Source organism: Eublepharis macularius, chromosome 7 (genome assembly GCF_028583425.1).
Source record: "Eublepharis macularius isolate TG4126 chromosome 7, MPM_Emac_v1.0, whole genome shotgun sequence".
Classification (NCBI taxonomy): Eukaryota; Metazoa; Chordata; class Lepidosauria; order Squamata; family Eublepharidae; genus Eublepharis; species Eublepharis macularius.
Genome location: NC_072796.1, coordinates 136,837,718 through 136,859,330, shown reverse-complemented (window position 1 = coordinate 136,859,330; position 21,613 = coordinate 136,837,718). Strand labels below are relative to the sequence as shown.

Sequence of the window (21,613 nt, the reverse complement as noted above, 5' to 3'; positions counted from 1 at the left end):
CCCTTCCCAATCACTATGCACAGTAAAAACCAGCCACTGAGATGAAACAAGTTCCACATTTCTAGCTGTAATTGGGGCTCTGTTTGCACTGGAGGACTTGAGCAGTGACCCTGAGCAGAGGACAAATGTATGACACTCAGCATCTTTTTTGCTCTGGTAAATAATCCAGTGTGCATAGATGGTTCCTGGCTGCCACTGGAACTCCAGCCTGAGGATTCTTGTAGCATGTAAACATAAATGTCACAATTCCTTCTATAGGAGGTACAATCCGAGTGGCTTTCTTTTATAACGATATAATGAGGGAGGCTTTGAGTCTTTGATGTCCGATGCAAAAATTTCCTGGTTTCAAAATTTTCTTGCAGTCAAGGAGTCTTGGACAGTGTTGGCACAGTGTATTGGTTCGAGTGTTTGACTGGGGAGGCTTGAGTTCATTTATTTATATCCTGCTTTACTCCCCAACAGGGACCCAATGCAGTTTACATCTTCCATTTTATCCTCACAGCAACCCTGTGAGGTGGGTTAGGCTGAAAAAGAATGACTGGTGCAAGGTCCCCCAGTGAGCTTGCATGACCGATTGGCGATTCAGAACGAGTTCTCTCAAATCCTGGTCCAAATCGCTGTGACCAGTTTGCAGCTGATTGGGTTCAAATTCCTACTCAGCCCTGAATTTCGGGGTGACCTGGAGCCAATCACTCTTTCTCGGCCTAACTTATGTCACAAGGGTGTTGCAATGATAAAACGAAGATGGGAAGAATTACATAGGCTGTTCTGAACTCTGTGGATGAATGGTGAAATAAAAATGCAAGAGGTAAATTGTATTCAATTGCAATGTTTGGGGGTGGGAGAATTATCATAAAGCTTTTGAGGTGGCCTAGGAAAAGTTAAGTCTCTTTCTCTCTGCCTAGAACGTTGTTGTAACAAAACTGCATATGCCATGTTAAACTCCTTGGAAGAAGAGTAGGGCACAAATGTGGATAGCTAGAAAATGAAACTTAAACATTTTCTCCCATAGAAGGCACCTGCCTGAGTCAGGTCATTTCAAAACTTGCCAGGCAAGTCAAAACACTGAGAAATCTAGCAGGTATGGAAAGCTAGACAATCTGTGGGATTTTTCCCCCCTTTTAATTTTGAAATCTCTGCCTTAGGTAAATGCACGTTTAAAGGTGTCAGCCGATGCACATTTCTTGAAAAATAAGCCCCACTGAACTTGGTGACGATGACATCCGAGTGAACACGCAGAGGCCGGAGCTGCAAATCCAAAAGGATTTCCCTATGGAGATGTGCAAAAGCTTGGGTTTCATCTTACCCTGCTCTCCCTTTTCCAGGCAAGAAGAGATCTAACCTTTCAAGGACACATGCAGGACTCCAACTCCATCATCAGGGAATGCACTGCCTGTTTGTAGCACTTCTCCATCTTTGCCATTCTGGCCTGTACTTATACTCGTAATTTATTTATTTTGTTTTCAATTTTTATTCCGCCCTCCCCACACAGGCAGGCTCAGGGCAGATTACACTCAGATAAAACATTACAATATAATTTACACTTTAAAATAGTTTAAAATAACAATGACAACCGGTCCAATATAAATATTTTAAAAACATAAAATAGCAGCACTCGACCAATAGGAGGTAATCGATCTACCGCCCACTATCACTTAAAAATGTAACCTGGCCGTGCATCTGACTGCTTAAATAGAGATGCCAACTCCAGATTGATTTGTCTGTAGCAATAGAAAAGAGCAAAAGTCCAGGAGCGCCTACAAGACTAACAAAATTTATGGTAGGGTATGAGCTTTCATGAGTCACAGTATCTGAAGAAGTGAGCTCTGACTCACAAAAGCCCGTACCCTACCGCAAAATTTGTTAGTCTTATAGGTGCTACTGGACTCTTGCTCTTTTCTACAGTTCCTGGACATTTGGCTGTGTAACCCCGGGGAGGGTGAGATCTGGGGAGCAGTGAGACCTAAATGGTTGCATAATGCCATAGAGTCCACCCACCAAAGGGGACTATATAGCAGTAGAAAAAAGCAAGGGTCCAGTAGCATCTCTAAGACTAACGAAGTTTCAGATACCAGGGGTATCTGAAGACGTGAGCTGTGACTCACGAAAGCTCATCATACCCTACCACAAATGTCATTAGTCTTATATGCAGAGGAGTTAGCCGTGTTAGTCTGTAGTAGCAAAATCAAAAAGAGTCCAGTAGCACCTTTAAGACAAACCAATTTTATTGTAGCATAAGTTTTCGAGAATCACAGTTCTCTTCGTCAGATGCAAGAGAACTGTGATTTTCGAAAGCTTATGCTACAATAAAATTGGTTAGTCTTAAAGGTGCTACTGGACTCTTTTTGATTAGTCTTATAGGTGCGACTGGACTCTTGCTCCATCCAAAGGCACTGATGTCCGTTGCCTGGAGATTAGGTGTAATTCCGGGAGATCGCCAGGCTCCACCTGGAGGTTGGCAACCTAGCACCCCTTACATCGCCCTTTCCAGCGCTGCAGCGGACACCTTCTCCCCCTCACGTCACAAAGCTGAGCAGGTTCTTCCCCGCTTCGTCCCCGCGCCGTAGCCAATGAGCGCGCCTTGCTACCAAGGGGCTCCCCTCATTGGCCGCGCGCCTCCACCTCCGTTCCCTTTCTTACCCCCCTCCCCTTTCTCCCCCCGTGGCCCCGCCCCCTCGCGCTTATCTACATATTCATGAGGCGGGGCGGGCGCGAGGGAGGGGCGGAAGCGGAAGCGTTGCGCGGAGACGGTTTCCGAGGAGCCGAGGGTATAAAGCGCCCGCCCGCCGCTCGCCGCCCGCTTCAGAGTCCGCCGTTGTCTCCGCCGCCGGTGCTTTCCGCCGCCTCCGCGACTGCGCCGGCCGCCCGCGGACCGCACCTGACAGGAGCCCGCGGAGCCCGCCCAGCCCTGCCCACCCCTGGCCAGGGGAGCAGCCGGGGCCCTCGAGCCGCGCCGCGCCGTCCCTCCCGAGCAGCAGGTAGGGCAGCCCGCCGGCCGGCCCTGAGGGCGACGGGGAATCGCCGCCTCGGGCTAGCCAGCCAGCCCTCCCGCTGGCCTACCTCGCAGGGGGGTTGTGGCGGGAGCGAGGAGGAACAGACGGGCAGAGGATATGTGTCCATTATTTATTATTATTATTATTATTAATGATGATTAATGATTAATAATCGGATGAGGGGAGCTCTGATCTGAACTTACACCCTGGAGATCTGGTCGGTGCCACTGCACTTCAGTCCTGCTGTTCTACAGCAGACCAACACGGGTTGCTTATTGGAAACTATTTATTGTTAATTTATATTAATTATTAGTTGTTATTAATAATAATATTCTGATGAAGAGAGCTCTGATCTGAAGCTTACACCCTGGAAATCTGGTTGGTGCCACTGGACTTCAGTCCTGCTGTTCTGCAGCAGACCAACGCAGCTGCCCCTTGGAAACTATTTATTATTAATTACTATCCAGGTATTTTTGCTCTGCTTTTTCTCCCCAGTACTGACTGGTGACAATATTCTTCTCGCCTGTCTTTGGTGCTCACTATGGGTTTGTTTCATTTGTGTCTTGTTTTTCTCCCTGAAGTGGCTTACGTCATTCTCCTTTTTATCTTCACTACAACCCTTTGAGATAGGCTAGGCCGTGAGAGTATGGCTGGCCCAAGATCGCCCAGTGCGTTTCCTCACCAGAGTGGGGATTCGAACCTGGCTCCCCCAGATCCTAGTCTGACACTTCTAATCACTCTACCACAGTAGCTCAACAGTAACCCTACAGGGGAATAAGAGTCTTTGCATGGCCCAAGGTCAGGCAGCAACTCCTGTGGGGATTTGCACCTGGATCTCCCAGAGCCTAGCTGGGCATTCTAAGTACTACATCGGGCTGGCTATTTGTAAGCTGAACGCCCTGCCTTTCTACTTAAAAAAACACACAGGGGTAGCTTTCAGTCTTTTTTTTAAGCAGTAAGATTATTTCAGCTATTTTTTTTAATTAAAAAGACCCATGAAATCAAGAAGAAACGTATGTGTTCACATAGACAACTATTGCATTTTTATCCTGCCCTTGCTCCCAGAATCTCAGCATGGTGTACCTGACTGTCACTACTTCTGTTTTTGCCTCATGATGTAAATTAGTCTGAGAGAGTAAACAACTGGCCCGGTGTCACCCAGTAAGCTGCGTGGTGGACTGGGGTTCAAACCTGGATGTCCTTGATCTTATTTCGACTCTTGCAGCACACTGGTTGGTGCATTCATGTGTGTAATTTGTTAGTCTGGTACACACACAAAAAACACACCATTTGTAGCATCTCAAAGGCTAATGTAGTTGTTTTTTTAAAAAATTCTAACCGAAGTCTTTGTGGGTAGAGCCATCGTCTGTATAGCAGGTCCCCACAAGACAGACATATGAGACGTGATGAAAGACTAATACAAATTTAAAAGCTGTCGTGGTGCTTTAAATGGGAACAAAATTTCATTCCATCGTTAATTCGGTTTGCCTCTGAGAATCCCAGAATTGTGGAATATGTAGTCAGTGGTCCATAAGGCGCATTACAGCTGTGAAGCATGAAAATCAAGTCCCTGAACATATCTGTGGATGAACTCCTCCTGCCTCATGAATGTGTCTAATCCTTAAAAAAAGTTAGCATAAAACAAGCAGAAATTGCTCTTCTAGATGGGGGTCCATCTTAATGCAGTCTCCCATAATGGCCAGCAGCCAAATGACTCTTGTGAAGCTCTTGAGCAGGGCATAAGGGTTCATACCTTTCACCGGCATCTGGAATTCAACTGATATACTGCTCCTGAACAAGGAAGCCCCATATAGCTGTCACGGCTAAACAATTGGTTTGTCTTCATGGTGCGTTTATTCCTCCTAGTAACATCTTGTCCTCGTGTCGGGTCAGTGAGAGAGCAGTAGTCGCGTGAACTGCTTGCAAATTGCTGAGAATCAAACCGTTCCAGCATTTTGTTCCCAACAGTGGCCAACTAGATGTCTCCAGGAATCTCAGAATGGAAAAGTGGATTCCCTTTGGTTTCTCCTATCTGTATTGTGCTCTGTGGCCCTGCTGTTTGTCAGCGAACGTGGCTGTTAGCTCCTTGACAGCTCGTGAATCCCCCTTTTCAAACCATCGACCTGCCGTGTAGTAGAATCCTCCTACAGAGGATGAAACAGGTGATGGAGCACACTGTGTGGTTGTGAACGTGTCTGTGTTTAGATCAGAACGGTTGTGGGGTAAGGCGGGGGCAACCAGGAGGGGAAAGGGATGTCCATTTGGGGGCTTGCCTGGAAGAACGGTTTTATGGCAAATGGCAGGGGGTACTTGGGTGCGGAAAGGTATGAAATTGCACGTGGTAGGCAGAGAGATCTGGGGCAGGGAAGGCAATGGCTGCCATTGTCCTCTGACTCAGGGCCAAGCTACAAGTGATGAATGACACTTGACCGGCAAGTGAACAGACTCTTGAACACTTGAACGGCAAGTGAACAGACTCCACTTGGATCAAGTGGAGAGCAAGTGAATGGCCAGTGAACAGGGAGGAATACATGTGAGTCTGTTCACTTGCTGTTCAAGTGTCATTCATCACTTGTAGCTTGGCCCTTAGGAATGATCATAGAGCAGAAAAAGGTTGGTAGAGGGGCTTTGAGTCCCTGGGTTAGAGGAGCAGTCTTCCTGCTGGAGTGAGAAGGATGGAGCAGAGGGGATTCTGCTTTGAGGTATGTGTTTGTAACAGAGAATGCCACAGCAACTGGCGGGGGAGGGGAGGTACTTGGATGTGGGGCTGTGTGTGGTTGAACTGGAGGGAGAGCATTGAAAGTGGGGCATTTTGGTGGCACGGAGACTGTCCACATGCCAAGAGGAGAGAGCCTTCCAGGTAACCTTGTTCGAAAAGGGGCTTGTGCGCAGCACTGAAGATAGCAAAGGGGGTGTCTTTAATTTGGAATGGAAGAGGGAGGAGAAGGATGCTTTTCCTCGGGAACTGTTTGGGAGAAGATTTTATGGCAAGGAAACGAGGGCTTGATAGTTGAGTGTGAGGAAGGGCATGCTTTGGGGGCAGAGGAAAGAGTTTCACGGTGAGGTTTCTTCGGTCCAGAGGCGGTTGTGGTTGTATGCAAGACAATTCTTAGAGCAAGGGGAATGGCTGGATATGGGGGGATTTGAGGAAGGCGGAAATCCAGAATGAGGAGGGAACGGGGGGGGGGGGTGTAGTTGCAGTAGAGCTGAGAAGGCCTTGGGGATGGTAGGGAGCAAACTTGGTTGTGAAAGGGCCCTGACAAATGAAGGAGACGGTAAGCTCTTGGGAGAAATGGTTTCAGTTAGATCCGCTTCAGGGTTTGAGGTCTTAAATGCAAGGAGGGAGAAGGGTGGGGGAGGTAAGAGGGAGGGGGGAGGTTCTCCTCCCGTCGGAGGAGAGCTGTGGCCGTTTCTAGGGATAATCAAACTTAATGGGAAGAGAGGACTGTGCAGCAGGTATGTGCATCAGCTGTAAAGGTTACTGTGGTGGATTCTGAGCAGGGGAACTCTGGAGGTACAAGTACAGGAGAGACACAGCAGTAGAAGGAGGTTTGAGGACACACTTTCAGATGAAACCATCAAGATGGACAGGAGAACTTGAGGTAGAGGGGTGTGCAAGAGAGGAGTCCTTGTCAGGCTTGAATGATCTAACCTAGGGAAGTACAGATGCTTGAGAAGTTTTACAGAGTGTCAGGTGGCAAAGGGGAGTCCCCGGAGAGCCGGCAAGTGCGGAATCAGGAGGTGGCAAGAAGAAGTCCCCCATGAGTTGAGTGAAAGGCAGGTGCAGAAGGCAGGGAGCTGGTTAGGGTGAGTGTTAGGAAGAAAAGCATAGAGGTAAAGGAGACTGTATGGAGTGCCTGTGGCAGATCAGATGGAAGTGAAGGCCCTGCAGCTAATCCTTGCGATGGTCTCCTGTGTATGAGGGAAAGATCGGGTGCTGCAAAGGACTTGCTTAGAGAGAGACGGACGTGTTTCTGCTCAGGAAGAGCAGACGGAAGTGGGCAGCAGCTCCGAGGTGCTGGGAGGGGGCCAGATGAAAAGATTCCGGGCACGGCAGAGGGGCAGGCTTGGTGCTAAGGACAGGCAAGCAGCTCGAGGGGAGGGGGTTGTTTTTGGAAACTAGCTGTAGAGAAATGGAAAAGGGAAGAAGCGAGAGGCAGATACATGTGATCCGTGCTGAAAGGGTGAAGTGGAGAGTCGATGGAGGAACTTGTTTCTTTGTAATGTTTGAGTGAGCAGCGCCCAGAACAGAGATGGGGAAAGGGGGGGGAGCCACATGGTCGGGAGGTGTCAGAGAGGCTCAAGAATTGGGGAGGGTGGCGCAGAAAGCCAGAGGGGGGGGGTGGGCCCCAGAAGATGCGGCCATAGTCATACTTAAAGGAGATATTTCTCTGCAGATATTCCAGGAGTCGGGGATGCAGCAGTTTGAATTGCACGTTAGTGAGAACATTGGTTATCTGTCCTGTAAGCTTGCTATGTCAGCAATCCAAATAGTCTGCTGTGTACAATTTGAGTAAAATGCCTCTGTTTGCATATGGGCAGGTGAGGAGGAGTGGCAGGCAGATAACCAGTACAGCAAACTCTTGCGTTACAGATATGAAAAAGAAAATATTGTAAACCTGTGTTACCCTTGCAAGCACAGTAACTGCTTGCCACATATTCAAGAGGAGTTGAGTCCAGTGGCACCTTAGAGACCAACAGAGATTTTCAGAGTGTAAGCTTTTTGAGAACCCAAGAAGAAGGGAGCTCTGACCCTCGAACGCTTTCGCCCAGAAAATCTGGTTGGTCTCTGGACTCAAATCCTGCTGTTCTACTGCAGACCAACCCGTCTACCCACCTAATACTATCTACATATTCCCGAGTTTCACACTATTTTCAGCTGATCTTCTTGAATGGAGTGGCAGGTTTTAAGTTCTGGACCTAGTTAGATCTTAAAATCCTAAGATACTCGTTTTCTAGGTTGATCAGAGATCTCCTGAATTTTCTTTGGCTCTGTATAGTAACTTAAATATGGCCAAGGCAAGGCTGTTTTTTAAAGAATGCATTTGGGGAAAGAATACATGGCTGACCTTGAGGCTGCCTCTGGGAACAAAAATGCAATTTGTTTTCCTGATAACTATCGCCACAGTTAAATAACTCTTAACAACTTGCATGTTATCCTTTCCTCATATCTGTCACCTGTTATTTTTGGTTGGTGTTGTCAGTGATTCCAGCTTCAGAGAAATAAAGAGGAGGGAGTCTGCTGATGCATGCAGCCAGTGAGCCCAAATAGCTGGTTGTCAGAGGGGGATCAGCTGAAAAAAGCTTGGGCAGAAATGCATTTTGCTTCTGTCCTCTAGGGGCTAACACCTGAATGTGCTTTTTGGGCCCACAAAACTGTGCAGGTACCAGATTATGAATTCTCAGTAATCAAACAGACAGTCAGGATCCTTTCTTCCGTAAATGCAAATATTTTAAAATGGCTTGCATTGTGTGGCGTTCTGGCATAAGCTGCTCTCCGATGAAGATCTGCATCACATTCCATTACCCAGCTTAGGCAATGCTGCTAATGTTTGTTGGAAATCTTCTGGATCGGCAGCTGGTTGCTGCCGGCGCAGGAGGTTAGCTATTGACTTTGCAGCGTAAGGGTGAACGTAGCTGAAAACGGTCAGATAACCCCGCCACGGTGGTACAGTTCAAGCCGTCTTACTAGCTGTGTCTCATTTGCTTAGCGGTTTTTTGCTTGTGTGTTCTGCACAGTGCATTTTATAAGGCAAGACTGTCTTATTTGAACAGCTGTAAAAAATCAGGAGCTGGTTGAAAAATTTTTTAGCTCTCGTCCTTCAGAGCAGGAGGACACAACTGGGACTATACCGCTTTCAGTAAGCTACATTTTTGTAATAAACACTCCAGAAATAATCTTCTTCTTTACAGACAGGCATGGAACTTAAAAAAAAAATTATGCTGTTTGCAATTTTTGAGCAATTTTGTACTCCACAACAAAGAGCGGAGTATCTTGAGCTTCATTTAGGTTTCTGAAAGCAGTTATCCAAGGCCTCTTTTACCAGTGAGGCTGCCAAAAAGATGACAAATGCTGATGCCGAAATGCGAGCACTTACCAAGGTAGCAGCAGCTGTTGTCTTGGAAATAAACGTCGTGCTGGCTTTTCCAGAAGTGCTGTTTTAATCTAGTGGGCATTAGCTCTTAGTAATTTTTCTCAAGCCATCTTTGAAGGCAGACTTTTTTTTTTAGAGAAATGCTCAAGTGCTCTAATGTGTCTGCTCTGGAGAAAAAAACACATGCTTTGAACAGGTATCCTGCGCATTCATGAATGCAAATGCTAAATTTACGAGGCTGCCTTAGGCTTGGCCTATATTTGCAGAGGAATGAAATTATAGGATAACTAGCGCAGTAAGTGAGTGATGCTCCCTGAAAGAGAGGTTGGTTCCGCACACGTTGGATAATGCATTTTTTTAAAACATTTTTTATTCATTAACATAATAATAAACAACAGTAAACATTAAATGTTAAACAGTGAATATAAAGGGTAATGTTGTGAAATAACAAGAAAGTTGTTTACAAGTAAGTTTCAACAACAAAATACAGTGCCACCATTTTTTGTAGAAATTGGACGTGGGTGTGGTGCTGGATAAATGTTCTGTTATTTTGTCTATGATAAGTTGGTCCCATACTTTAGAGAACCGGTAGGAGATTGATGGTGGTGTTGGTTTCTTCCGGATAATGCACTTTCAATGCACATTGTCAATAGTTTGAGGTGGATTTTTTGTTCCGCACACACAAAAATCTGTTCCAAATGATCTATAAAGAGGATTGGAAGTGCATTATCCAACGTGAGCGGAATCACATTCTACCTACAGAAGGGATTTTTTGGCATAGGGAAACATTTAAATATTGATTACCCCTCTCACAACCTGAAGGTTTATTTATTTAGCGGGGGATGCACCCCTGCTTGTTCTACTCACCAACCCCGTAGCTCTCTGCACTCACCATATCTACCAGTAGTTTGAATCCTAAATGAGCCATTCTGCCTCCTGCTGAAAGAGTTGCAGCAATACCAGATGAAGCCACCACAATAGCGCATAATCTCATTCTGTATGGGTTCTATCGGACTAAATTAGGAACTAAACTCACAATACAAGTGTAAGTTAAGAAATTTCTTTAAATCAAAACCTTTCAGTAGTCAGAAAAATGCAACTAGGCTTTTATAACCAAACGCGTAGGTGCAGCAGAGAACAGAAACTTGCAGCCAGTAATGTCTTTGAGTTCAGCCGGGTAACTGGTTGTCTTTTGGCACCACTTCAAAGAGAGCAAAGTCCAAGTTTTCAGGTCCGCAAAGTGCCAGAATTTCTTGCTACATCCCTCTTGATTATGGAAACAGTATTGGAACCCAGGCTTCAGTCCTCAGAAATTGCAGCCCTGCACTAATAATATGATCCCAATAACACCAAACTAAATGTCTCACACACACTCACTAATTTTCACATACATTGTGTTACCCTATTAAAGGTGATTAGAGCATATCAAATTTTATCAAGCTCCAGATACTGACTCTGCCCTACTGGGGGTTACATCATAACCCAGTGGGTACCTAAAGAAGCTTACATAGTCCTCTTCTCCAAAATCAGATCAGTGATTTCTCTTGTCTGCTAGCGTTTACTGAATTAAATGCTATCAGACAAGAGCCAGTTTGGTATAGTGGTTAAGAGCAGCAGGACTCTAATCTGGAGAGCCAGGTTTGATTCCCCACTCCTCCACTTGATGCCAGCTGGGTGACCTTGGGCTAGTCATGGCTCTCTGGAGCTCTCTCAGCCCCACCCACCTCACAGGGTGTTTTGTTGTGGGGATAATAATAACATACTTTGTGAACCGCTCTGAGTGGGCATTAAGTTGTCCTGAAGGGTGGTATATAAATCGAATGTTGTTATTATCTTTCAGAAGTCTCAAATAGAGGTCTTTTTGAGATTTGACTGGTGGTGCCAGCAATTGCGCTTAAAACCTTGTGCATGCAAAGAGCGTATGCTCTGCTATTGGTTGATGGGCACTCCCCAGATTTTTATTTCATTTTATTACAGCAGCATTAGCACTTCCCGGTGACCTACTAAAGCCAAAAGATGCTTACATGTTCAGTGCCACTCGGGGAATTTTATGGCGAAGCAAGAATTTGAACCCAGGTTTCCACATTCATATCCAGGCTCTTAACCGCTTCACCGTGGCGGCTTTTATAATTTTAAACCAGCCAATCTGCCAAGTAAGGAAGCAAGAGATAAAACAATGATGAGTTGACCCAGGTTTGTTTATTTTTATTTATATGATGCATTTGAATACTGTTTTCCGTCCATGTGTTCAGGGTGGTTTACAAGTCAAAATGATACCTTTAAAATACATAAAAAGGGAAAGGGGACAGAAAAGAAAGAGAAAAAAACAAAATCACCTTTTGATGGCCTGTGTAGCTGCTCCATAATGACCAGTAGGAACGGCTGCTGCAAGAGATGGTTCTGGAAGGAGCTGGACGGCAGTTGGTTCCTGGTAGGCCAGTGGAGAGGGGGTGTCTACCTCACACTTCTCTCCAGCCCAGCCAGTTGCCCTTTCTGATCAGCAAAGGCCATTTGGTGCAGTAGAACAGATTAGTTGAGCCAGTTCACTAAATCCTACATCCCCCGGCAGGCATGTCACATTGTCCCCTAGCTGGAGCAGTCTGCCCAGTATAGATTCATGGGAAGATCTGATGGGGATCTCGTGAGAACCAGTTTGGTGTAGTGGTTAAGAGCAGCAGGACTTTAACCTGGAGAACCGGGTTTGATTCCCCGCTCCTCCGCTTGAAGCCAGCTGGGTGACCTTGGGGCAGTCACAGCTCTCTCGGAGCTCTCTCAGCCCCGCCCACCTCACAGGGTGATTGTTGTGGGGATAATGATAAGTTACATACTCTGCAAACCGCTCTGAGTGGGTGTTAAGTTGCCCTGAAGGGCGGTATATAATTCGAATGTTGTTGTTACGGGTTTTTCGCTATTGCTTAACTCAATGAGGAAGCTTGAAATTAGTCTGGTTTGTATAAGCTGTTGTTTTCTGCGTGCTTCACCATTCAGGCTTCTTATTCATGTGGAGGAGGCAGTGGGAAGATAATCCTTTGTTTCTGCAAGTGTTTTGCTTTGGCTGCATTCTTTGCCAAGTGGAGCTCTCATGCTAAAATCTTCTCCAGCTTGAGTACATCATGGTTGGGCTTATTTGCATGGCAAACCTTCAGCAAAATTGTTTATTGGTTGGGGGTTTCAGTACCCTTACAGAACTCAGTGAGCTATTGCCAAGCTGCACTTGACATCACTTAGAGGGCCCCCATTCATTTACTCACACAGCCCTCTACCGTGTTATATCTTACTTTCTTACCAACTGCTCTTTGACACCTCAAAAGAACATTTTATTATATCTACTTCATTTCTAGCCCACCTTTCTTACTGAGACTTGAGGCATCTTTCTAACAGTAGTTCCATGGTTGTTGTGGATTTTCTGGGCTGTATTGCCGTGGTCTTGGCATTGTAGTTTCCGACGTTTCGCCAGCAGCTGTGGCTGGCGTCTTCAGAGGTGTAACACCAAAAGACAGAGATCTCACAGAGTCACAGTGGAAAAGAAGTTGGCAGGTAATTTATATCTACTCAGGAAGGTGGGTTTGGGCTGAGTCATCCTGTAAGAGTTTCCCAGGTGTGGAATGCTAATGGAGGGAGGCTTCACCGTATCCTGAGGAGGTTCTTTTGCTACACCTCTGAAGATGCCAGTCACAGCTGCTGGCGAAACGTCAGGAACTACAATGCCAAGACCACGGCTATACAGCCCGGAAAATCCACAACAACCATCGTTCTCCGGCCGTGAAAGCCTTCGACAATACACAGAAGTAGTTCCATTAAGGAGTCAGCTTGCTTTGTTGATTTTGAGCGTGCCATGTTGCACAACGAGATGAACTCGAAGCCAAATGCAGGAAAAACCATCCTAGGTAAAGGATCAAGACCAGAATTAATTTGCTGAAGTCTTTTTTTAGGGACTTGTGAGATGCTCCCCAGCAAATAGTCCTTAAAAATCTGTTTATGGGCAGAGTACAGTAACTTACATTTTGCTGGGAATTCTGTAAATGCCTGGATTAAACCGCAGCTTGCATCAGTGTGTTTGTGCTGGCACAATCTGTACCTTGTGTGTGTTCAGCCTCTTTGGTCGGGCACGCACAGCAGTCCTTTGCAGTAAGGTAGCTTGACACAGCTTAGCCGGGTATTCTCTCCTGTCCGTCTGGCACCTTTTCTCATCAAAGAATGGTCTTCCGGGGCACGGTCTCCTGATTTTCAAGTGGATTGCATTCCAGCCACTTGGCTGATGGAGAGACTGAAGTTCGCCCCGAGGTCTGGAGCTATTGCCAAAGTCTTGAAAAAGATGTTTGTTTATCCTAGGAGAGCATGTCATTGACTTGGCAGTTCCGAAACCTCAAGCTGCCAAGCTGCATCGTAGACTTTTGACTGTTGGCATAACATGGCCTTTTTTGTGCTTTTACTGGCCCCTTGCTTGGCTTTTAAATTCATTCTTAAATGAAAACAAGGGATCTCGTGGTCTGATACAGCTAATCTTTCCCCACAAGCTGTATTGGCTGTTCTCCACTTTTTGCCAGTGCTTCCTGTGACGTGTCATCTTGTAAGCGTCTCCTTTTATCCGTGAGCAGTGATCGCACTTGTCCAGTTAATCTAATTTTTGTAATCTTCTGTGACTCTAATGTGAAAGTTCATATTAGGTATTCACAGTTGTTTTCCCAGTTAACACCCTGTGTGATGTTTGCATTCTCTTTACATTTGGTCTTCTTATCTGCCACTGTGTTTGTGCACTGGTTTCTCAGGCCACTTCACGCATCTGGAAAACGGGGCCCTGTCTGTTTGAGCTCTTAGCATGCCAGTCCCAGCTCCCTACGGTGTTTCGTTGTTCTCTTTTCTTTCCGCTGCAGATAAACATGATTTTTTTTTTTACTAGTACAGAGCTTTCAGTGATTTTTCAAATTGGGTTTGACCGTGGGTTAAAGGCTTGCTTCACTAGCAAGATAGCAATAATCACAGGTTTACCACTTAGTGTATCCAGGGAATGGCAACCAGTCCTGACGTTCCATCAAGTATACCAGCCTCAACCTCTATGCCCACTTGTTGCCCTCCACAGTAACTGGTTGGCCACTGTGTGAGACAGGACGCTGGAGCAGATGAACCAGGGGCCTCATCCAGCCAGGGTGGATTTGATTTAAATCACTGGCCAGTAAGACTAGATTTAAATCATGGTTTTCTAAATAAAGACTCCTCACACTTAGCTTCTTGTGCAGATATATTCTACTCCCAATACTCTTCTACCCATTGAATTTTTTGAAACTTAGCACTTAAGAGGTAAGGGATTGGTTCTGTGTACACAGATTTGCAAAGGAACAAGGGGATTATGGTCTTTTCCTCAACTGTATGTTTATTTTATAACCTTTTTGCTGCGAAGAAGAGACCTGTGGTCACTGCAGACACAAATTCAGTTTTGAGAACTGTAAAACCGAAAGCATCTGTGATAATATCTTCTAATAGAAAAATTGCCCAATAATCTTACAGAAACCTCTGGAATAGCATGACATTGTGAATGGATTAATGGAATTCGTTTACCAAAACAAATGAAACATTGCATGAATATACAGCCTCATGCTACATAATTAAAAACGAATCCTTATTTCATGATGATAACCTTTGGGCTAAAATGTATCTTAAATAGAAAACTATCTTTAGATAGGTTTTTCCTCCAAAAACATTTTATTAAAAAAAATCTGATTTAAATCCAAAAAAATCTGATTTTTAATTTTTTTTTAAATAAATTTTTATTCACCCTGCATCCAGCATTCTCTTCTTATAAGATGCGTGTTTTCAAATGCCTGCTGGTCACATTCATTTTCCATTTTTATTTTTTGGCACACTTAAGGAACGTAAAGTGTGAAGAGGCCGTTAATTGTAACAAGTCTTCTGAGTGCACAACTTGAGAAGTGATAGAACGCATTGGCTTAGTGATATTAAAAGCTAGGAACATGTTTCATGTTTTTAGGCACAGTTTGTGAATCAGACAACTGAACGTTCTTCCAGCCTTGATGCTATAATTTATTAATGATTTGGGGGGGAGTAGAAGCTGGGGGCATTGCACCAGACGCCACCAAGAATGCCTAAAGGTGATTATTACAGAAGTCTTTGGCTTGGCAGCACCTGCTTTTGTCCTGAATCTGAAGTCCTTCAAATCGGTGGACAGGGGCCAGCATGAGATCATACCAATCTAATGTCTTTTGAAGCTCTCACCGGAAAGGGGGCATGAGAAGGCAATAAAAGAAGAACAGCAGGAGTTCTTTGAATGTACTTATGGGAGGGGGGGGAGCTGTTCCATCCGGGCATCGGATCTCTTGCCTGCAGTCCAAAGTCATGCAGGCCAGAAACGGAGCAGTAGCACAAAGCCCCTCCTCTTAGTTACCTGGTGCTGCTTCCGTCACATTGTGATGTCATGAAGCTGTCGAGTTACGTTGCTTTTGTTATGACGACACCTGCAACTCAGAGCCTGTGCATCATGCCGTGGAATCGTGCTTGGGGATGGTGGGAGTAATTCCGCCAGTCTGTTTTTGGTACTGTGGAAACCAGTCACCTCCAGGGTGTGCTTGCGCTACAGGGAGGCTGACTGCTCAGGAGCGCTTCTGGAAGGCAGCAGAGTTTCCTTGCCATAGCGCACCTGCCTAATGTTCACCTTTGAAGAGGTCTTCAAGCCTGAAGCGTCCTGCCCTATCCGGCCCTCTGTTGGATTAATCCCAGGTCTGGTGTGAGCCTCCTATGTTTTGAAACAGCTAAATGTTACAAGAAGGGTGATCAGGTCGGAACGGACTTAATTTGCATTCCTTTGGACTGCTTGCCTCCTTCCTTGCGTTCCTTCCCACATTTACAGATCCAGAGGAGTTGGATGTGTTAGTCTGTAGTAGCAAAATAGTAAAGAGTCCAGTGGCACCTTTAAGACAAACCAACTTTTATTGTAGCACAAGCTTTCCAGAGCCACAGCTCTCTTCGTCAGATACATGTGGCTCTTGAAAGCTTATGCTACCATAAAATTGGTTAGTCTTAAAGGTGCTACTGGACTCTTTACTACCTTCCCACATTGTAAGTTATAATCCTTCCCGTATTTGAAGTTCAGTCCAGTGAAAATCCTTGAGATTAACAAAACATTCTATTGTTAGAGGTAGACAAATGAGAAGGCCTCTCTCTAAACAGGCAGCAACTTCATTACAGAATCTTTTCAGTTGACAGTGAATATTGAGTCCCAGTGATAAAGTTTTATTGCATATTTAACCAACATGTAATTATTAGAGTGTACAGTGGGATCTCCAGTAATTTAGGTTTGAACGTGGACTAAGGGCCAAACATGTGACCGTAGTAAACTGCTCAAGCGGCAAAGGTTGCCGTGCATATTCGGATTTGGAAGGACTGTGCATCACAGTGCTAGCTTTAAAACAAATATAATATAGTATTTAAGTATGGTTTGGGGAGTCTCCCGCTTAACTGGAATGATTTCAAATTATAGACACCCCCCCCAGCACTTAAGGAGAGCCAAAATATAAGTTTTTGGTGTTCTAGTGACCACGAGTTCCTTTCATGGAAACCTCCCCTTTTCAAGTCCTATTTAAGTAAGTGTTGGCCCTGCTCCCATCACTCTCAAGGAGTGCTGTGCAGGAGTTATTCTCAAGGGGTAAGTAATACCAGTGGCAAGAAATTCCAAAGAAGTGGCCAGATAAGAAACAAAAGGGAGTCTGGTAGTTTAAAAGATGAAGTCTGATCCGAAAATGTTTTCTTAAAAGCCCATTTAGACTCATCTGTGTTAATGGCTTTCTGGAAGAAAGTTCAGTCTCACTAAATAATTTGTATCTCTGCAAGCTTCGTTTGGAATGGATGCCGGTCGTGTGGTAGGTAGCCAGCCTCGGGTTACGTCTTCTGGGTTGCGTTGCAGTTTAAATGGCAGGGTAGTTATGTCATCATGGTAGCGGCTTGCTGTGTAATTAGCATGTGATAATAGCTTACCTGGAGGCTTATCAACTTGCACACTATTTGACTTATTGGAGGCCTCTAACCAAATATTTGCTAGATTACTTCAAATGTGTACTCTCCATGTTTTCTTTTTGTTTGCCTTGCACCCTCTAGCCTTTGCCACTTGCCTTCATGGCCTGATCTTTACTAAAGCAAGGTGACTGAGAGCTAAGCTACAAGAGGTGAATTACATGAGGAGGAGCACGTGAAGGGAGTCGCAGTGTTAGCCGGGAAGCTGAGTTTTAAAAGAGATCGGAAGGCTCTGTCAATTTCCCCTCTCAGCAGAGCCAGGGAGATGCTGCTCAGAGGGTTTGTTTCTTTCCTCTTTGCCTCCCAAAGGCTGTGTCAGTTTCACCTCCCCTTCTAAGAGGCAAAGAGGAAATACACAAACCTGAGCAGGGATCTGTAGAGAGGGGAAACCTTCCGATCTCCTTTAAAACTCAGCTTCGCTAACATTGGAACTGCCTTCACATGCTCCTCCTCATGTAATTCACCTCTTGTAGCTTAGCTCTGAGGTGGTGGGTTTGGGTGTGGCACCATCACCTTGGGGCCATAATTCCTGCAGATTTCCCCCTCTATCTCACCTCCCTATTACCCCCCCTCCACACACACACACACACACACACACAGGAACACGGGAACACCCGATACATTTCCCCTGATGTCATGCTTTCTTGGGAGACATTCTGGTCACCTCCAGGTTGCAGTGTGGTATAGGATAAGACTGCCCCACATGAAGGAAGGCAACGGACAGTGGTAGTGACCTCTTTTGGCTGGCTTTGGTAACCAGGGCTAAAGATGTAAAATTTCTAGGAATTTTGAAACCCCGGGGGTGCACATTTTTTCCAGAAAATTTAAATTTTGGGAGAAATTGAAATATATGCAGTACTTTCCTATCAAACCTAAACTGTTTACTGATTGAACTTAAAATGTATCATTTGTAATTTAGGCGGCGTGCAAAATGGTACTATTTAGCATACTTACGGAATTTAAAAGAATAAATACCTTCATTTTCTATAAGAAAGATTGCAGGTATACCCAGTACCTGAGAAAGAGTTGCAGATTGCTGTACCCAGTGCTACCATAGCATGTGTATATTTAATTTTTGCCATGTGAGAGGTAGGGAAAATAATAGAAGTTGAAGATAGGAAATAAATTCTATAGGATATGAAAGAAAGGTGCATTATTTATTTAGATAGAAACTCCTTCATAGAGTGACAATAAGGTAGGACTGTCAGTAAGCTTGGATATTTAGCTAAACTTTATTATAACACTTTAATAATGTATTATCATTAAACGCTTTATAGCATAACAATTGCTGCCCGAATTGTCTCTTGCCTGGAATAATCCATGGATGGAGTTGCCATGAGTTGGTTTTGATTCTGTGTTTTCTTTTCCCCAATTTTTTTTTCAGTTTTTCCATTGGAATAGACAAGGGTTTTTTTTAGTATTTCTCCAATTTTTCGGTGGGAATTTTTTTAAAAAAAAATGGCTTTGAGGGGGGAAAACGGGGAAAAACATGCTTCCAAATTTTTCCAGTTTTTTCCCCCCAAGCCTTCACATTGCTAAGCAGGGCAACAATATATGGACCCCTCTTCATGAAAAGATAGCCTCAAAGTCTCAGTAGCTGTGGATAAAAACAAGACGCAGAAATAAAACATTTAAACAGGGCTTTGGTACGGAGTATCAAGTTATATTGATGTAATCAAAGAGCGAAGGAATGAAATCCTTAGCCAGGTCTCCATCAACTTTTATGTTCTCTGTCTAAAGGGGGGTTGTGGCTGAACGATACCTGTGTTTTGTTGACAGTGAATACCTTCCTTCGGCTGGCCATCCTTTGAGAGGCCTTGCAGGCTCATTAAGAAAAGAATTCCTTCAAAACAAGTCCATTATCACCTTGAAGAGCCAAATATTCGAGGGCAGTGAGAGTGCTCTTACAGCGCTTTTCACTGCTTTGTCTATCCACAGTCTTATTTTTCTCCATTCTTGCCTTTGTGGGATCCCATCAGCCTGCCTGGCTGGCTTCCAGAAGTCTGTGACCGGGTCATTCTCTGCCATTTTCCCGAACAACGAAGCAGACACTCCTGCCAATTAATTTCCTGAAAATGCTGATCCGGTTACATGCTTTGTAATAGTAACTTTTTTTTTTTGCACATCTGCCTCTGTTTGATGCAGAAAATATTTGTCTGCCAGAAGGACTCTGCAAGAAATAATTGATAATAAATGGTGCTACGGCCGGTGGGCTGCTTGTAACTTTGTAAGAGAAAGTTCTGCTCCGTCTTCCCCATGGCTTTCACTTTTCTTTAGATCCTATGCATTATAGCTGCTTGAGACAAATTCTAGTTCAGAATTGGAGGTCTCCGTTGGCCACAGTGCTCTGTGTATGAGGATGGTGGATATCGCTTTACCGTGTATCTTTGTGGTACAAGTCCTATTTGCCGGGGTTTGGCACAAGATCGTTTTCGTTCTGGACCTCCTCCATCCCATGGTAGTCAGCCATGATAGAGAGGTGCATGCAGGGTAGCAGGTGCAACATGCACAGGGGCACTTTGACGTTCTTAATTTGCCCTTGGTTTACCCTCTTTCGCTTATTGTGATATTGGGAAGGGGTAAAAGCAACTCTGGATGCAATGGCGGTGCGGGGAGGGCGATGCTTGGCTGCCTTGCGAAAGTGGAGACTGCTGTTGCCTTTTAACTTTGGCAGGGACGGCCTTGAAACCATTAAGAACAATGTGCTACGGCAGATGGTTCATCCCCATGTCTTACTTTGGCAGTGGAGAGTTGTGCGTTTTTGGACCACTTTAGACCTTGGCCGCTTATCAGGAAGGCTTCTATGCTTTCACTCTTCCTTCAAAGTTACTAGAATGGAGAGACAGTATCTCAGATCTTGGCCAGGGTAGTCCCAGATGAATGACTCAGTAGGAAGGATTGTGGCTCCTTTCCTGGGCTCACGGGCTCACAAAGAGCTGCATATTGTTAAGGCTTAATGTCCTAGCAATGTGATATTGCTCAAGTGATGAGCAGGATTGGTTCTTAAGCTCAAACTTCCTTTGTAATGGCTAGGTGGGAAAAGTTTGAAAGCAAAGCAGGGTATGTACAGCAAGCTGTGGTTCCCATGGGAATAGATTGGAGCCGGAGAAGGATGAACCCATCCTACTGGGCCACCAAATTCACACACAAACACACACACGTGTCCATGCATGAAAAAAAAAATGTAAGCCCTGGTGGAGAGACAGGAGTTGGAGTTCCCTTCCTTTCCTGCCCGTCTACACGGGAGAATCCAGAGGCAAAACAGGACGTTCTTAGCCCTCGATATCTGTGCGACCACCTCTCCCCCTATGCTCTACCACAGCAGCTTTGCTCGTCTGAACAGGGCTTTCTCTGTGGTAGCCCCCACCTTATTGGAATGGCCTTCCTGAGGGGGTCAGGAAAGCTCCCACTCTTCTGGCTTTCTGCAAAACGATTCAAGAATGAATGATTCAGGCGGCCTTTCTACCCAGTCTATAGGGTTGCGCCGTAAGAAGGAGCTCAGATAGATGCATTGGTTGGGGCAAGAACTACTCACTTGCTTTCTTGGGAACTATCCGCTTTAGACACGTGCCTACTAGGGAGCTTCCACATTGCTAAACATGCCGTGGAAATTAATTACACTTTATTTCAGAAAGATTTCATCTCTGTGCTTAGTTTTGTTCTCTTTCCCCCAAAACTTTTCTGCTTCCATACCTGATTGTATCTCTTTCACTGAATGTCCGAACTGCTGTTCGTTGTTGTGCTTTGCTCAGTGAATGTCCTAGCTGCTGATTATATTGTATTTGCACTTGCAACTGTGTAATAACACGCTTTGTAAACCACTCTGAGTGGGCGTTAAGTTGTCCTGAAGGGCAGTATATAAATGAGATGTTAAGTTGTCGTTGTTGTTGACATTGTTGTCCTTGTTATCTGTCTTGGACCTCAGTGAGAAAGGCGGTCTATAAATAAATTAAATAAAAATACGTTAGCTGAAGTTGTTGGCAGTGCTTGTTCCTGACTTCATTTATTCTCACTTTGGGGCTCACCTCTGAGCTTATAACTTGACAGTTGAAAATGTGCAGCTGGGAGCATGCGCATGCTTCTGTTTTACAGTGAAACAAAGGGGATTGTGGCAACTTAAAAAGACAGGCCTTACTGTGGTGTAAGCATAAGCAGGCCCTGGTCCACAAAACTTTGCTCTGCAATAAATCTTGACCTCTTAAAATGCCCCTTTATTGTTTGCTGCAAAAGACAAGAACAGCTTACTCCTCTGGAATATCTGAAGAAGTGAGCTGTGACTCACGAAAGCTCGGACCCTACCACAAATTTTGTTCATCTTATAGGCGCTGCTCCTCTGGGATTTACACACACTCACGTGCGCACACACTCACGCGCGCGCGCACACACACACACAAAACCCTGTTCAAGGGAGGTGGAAGCTGCAGGAATCTGATATCCATTCGTTTAGTTAACCTGATAAGGGAATTAAACAGATTTCATGGAGGGAGGAAAGCGTCATCAATG

General features: G+C 45.0%; 1 protein-coding gene across 2 annotated transcripts in view; it reads left to right on the top strand.

Moving 5' to 3' along the window:
- Positions 1–2,829: 2,829 nt before the first annotated feature.
- SLC45A4 (solute carrier family 45 member 4) overlaps positions 2,830–21,613 on the top strand; it is a 105,115-nt gene continuing 86,331 nt past the window's right edge. For both annotated transcript variants that reach the window (XM_054984640.1, XM_054984639.1), the window contains exon 1: positions 2,830–2,978. The gene's annotated coding sequence lies outside the window, so the exon portion shown is untranslated. The remainder of the gene's footprint in view (positions 2,979–21,613) is intronic.